We start from the raw sequence: 3,148 nt of genomic DNA on the forward strand, positions 1-3,148 counted from the left end.
AGCGAATCACATTTACCTAAATATTTGAGTTTCAGCAATTGTTTGAAAAGAACAATTAGAGCATATGGGTCTCTGAAACTCTTAAGGAGGTTCCCCTCTTCGTCCATCTTGCCATGGAAGAAGGCCAATCTTGACTTTGGCAGGGCCAGGATTAAGGGCACTACCCAGAATTTCTGCTCCACATTAAAGCACATTCCAGTTCAGCATTGGGCTGGTTTAGCTTGTGTATCCAACTACAGTCCATCGTGTATGGGGTCTGCATGGCCATGGGCCATGAGGCTGCTTAAGGCCACATGACTATGGAGAGAGAGCAGGTGTGCACACAGGTGAGTGAAGGTCACGGAGCAAAGGAGCACAAGAAGAAGTGAGAGGGAACTCTTTGTCTGGGGATGTTACCTTTCCAAGATTTTGTGCCTTTGCAGTGGCTCCAACCTCCTAACCAATCCATTGTTCCCCAGGCTAGACTGGCAGACAAGCACCTCTCCTGTGGCACCCTGACTTCACTGTGCATGTGCCCATCTCCCCCTTTGTCTGATCCCTTCCCCCAGTGATCTGCTGGGAATGGACCAGTGATTCCCTGGGGAGGGTGAAACGGTAACTTCCTGGTGAAGCTGCTCAGATGATCATGCTTATAATGCCTGGCCTCCCCTTGGATCTCTTTCTGTTATTAATATTAAGTAGCTAATTACAACGATAACAGAACCATATTGCACCACAGCAGTACTCAGCTGGAACTGAGATGTGACAGCCTATATTGACAGGGAGTGTATCCCCCTCAAAGCACAGTTCTTCTCAATCTTTATTTTTCTTACTTATATTTACTATATGTATTTTTCACACTTGTATTATAACTATTTATGTGTTTATTGTCTAATGCAGAAATTCCATAGGAGCTTCTCATCTTTCAATATGATTCATTAGGCATCTGTTCAAATACATTGATATCTATAGTTTTATGCCTCCTTCCTGATAGCTAAATTTTTTTTTAATCCTTACCTGAGGATATTTCTCCAATGATTTTTATACAGAGTAGAGGAGGGGGAGAGAGAGAGACATCGATGTGAGAGAGACACATCAATTGGTGACCACCAGCATACGCCCTGACCTGGGGACTAGGGATGGAGCCTGAAACCAAGGTATGTGCCCTTGATCTGGAATCGAACCCAAGGACCTTCAGTCGTCATGCCAAAGCTCCAACCATTGCTAAACTGGCCAGGGAAATATTTAGATTTTTTTTAGTATAAAATATTTAGATATATTGAGCATCTATAAATGCGTTCTCCTGATAATTTTACTAATGTTAGCACATTCCCATATTTGATTGATATATTTAAGTAAAATTTCACAGATACAGATATTCTACCCTGCCCACAGACCATCTACTTTCCTTTTCTTTACCTCTACTCAGCAAGTGGTATATATGCTCCTTGTGCAAATCTTAATTTAAATACTGTTTAAAAAATATATGTATAAATCTATAGCCACATGTATTTTTTAGGATGGGTTTACAATTTTTCTTTTTGGATGTGGGTTCTTATTTTCCTTGCAAGATCAAAAGGTTCTTTAAAATCCTTCAGACACCAGTGAAATGATCAGACAGGAGAAAACTTTACATAGGAGTCTTGTCATCAAAAATAAATACAGCTGCATGGAGGTGCTCAGGATCTGAACCAAACGAAAAACGGGAAGGCAGGTTAACAAGCCCCCAACCATCGGCCGTCCGTGGGCTGAGGGAGGCGGGCAGGAGGCCTGGCCCTGCCTTCTCCGTGCAGGAAGCCCGAGTGGATCGGGTCAGATCTGCTTCTGGCGACGTGCAGCACTCCACAGTGACGCAAGCGGAGTCTGAGGGTGGGGCGGGACCTTACTGCTGCAGCTCCTTCATCCTGTTGAGGGCACTGCCTGCTCAGAACCACTCGATCTGGCCCTCGTTGAAGGTGTGGTTCAAGAGGATGGTCCCCTGGGAAAAAAATATGGAACGCTTCACGAATTTGCGTGTCATCCTTGCGCAGGGCCCATGCTAATCTTCTCTGTATTGTTCCAATTTTAGTATATGTGCTGCCGAAGTGAGCGCAGGGTTTACAATTTATATGAAGACTGGCTATAATTGGATTTCTGTATGATATCATTTGATAAAGTGGGTCTCAACTGCATTGAATATGAAAAAAATTATATAGTAATTTTATCCTTAATTCTTATCTAATATGTTTAGAAATAATTGATACTTTTGGAAAATAATGCAATTACATGTAAAAGAGGTATGAGCCCTTGAACATACTTTACCTATTCAAAGGTGGTTTCTTTCCAGGTATTGATATGTATGAGAGAGGAGAATTAAGAATATAAAAAATAATTTATTGTATGAAAATATGTGGGGAGTAGGGAGAAGCATTGTTTTAAAGTCAGTGTTTCTCTTGATACTTTCATTACATTCATAGAAAATTTTCCTCAAAAATATTTATTAGACATTATCTGGAGAAGGAGGGGGCAAATAAATACTTCCTTAGAATATCTATTGAAAGCATTTGTATTCAAAATTGAGAAAGGAACAATATGTTTTTAAATAAAAATGATATTACTCTACCACTATCACACATATATGCATGTCAAACATACCAACCCAGGTCACAATGCCCTCTTTGCTGTGTTAAATCATAACAGAAATTGTTCAAGAAAGAATGAAAGACTAAATGTTTATAACATCCTGGTCGATCACTAAGGATACTTTTCCTTGTTTAAGCCTGGAAAATACTCTCATGGAAGTATAGCATGGTATGATCTGGGTTTGGTGAGTGATACATCTTTGTTCTGTAAGTGACATAAAAGCTATTAAGAAATCATAAGATTTCTCAAACAGGTGAAATTTAGAACACAATCCATATGAGAGTTGAAGACATAGACAATGATTGCCTTAAAACAAATTCTTTTTGTTTGCATGTTTTTTATTACTATTCCTTGGAAAGTCTAGTTATATACACCCAGTGTACTGTATATTTCTATATCCTGGTTTAAAGAATTTGATTAAAGGTGCCTGTCACTTTATGGGGCATTAATCTGTAGCATTGTGGTTCTTTTCCTTATAAGAATTGCTGAACATCCCACGCGCAGGTACATAAATACTGAATGATGGAGTGATTCAAAATTGGATTTT

The 3,148-nt window shown here is 39.6% G+C and overlaps 1 non-coding gene across 1 annotated transcript; it reads right to left on the minus strand.

Annotated features, from left to right (window-relative positions):
- Positions 1-1,964: 1,964 nt before the first annotated feature.
- Positions 1,965-2,071, minus strand: LOC132232015 (U6 spliceosomal RNA). Its single transcript, XR_009452179.1, has one exon. It is a non-coding gene; the product is annotated as a U6 spliceosomal RNA (small nuclear RNA).
- Positions 2,072-3,148: the final 1,077 nt, after the last annotated feature.

This window comes from Myotis daubentonii, chromosome 3, assembly GCF_963259705.1.
Source record: "Myotis daubentonii chromosome 3, mMyoDau2.1, whole genome shotgun sequence".
NCBI lineage: Eukaryota > Metazoa > Chordata > Mammalia > Chiroptera > Vespertilionidae > Myotis > Myotis daubentonii.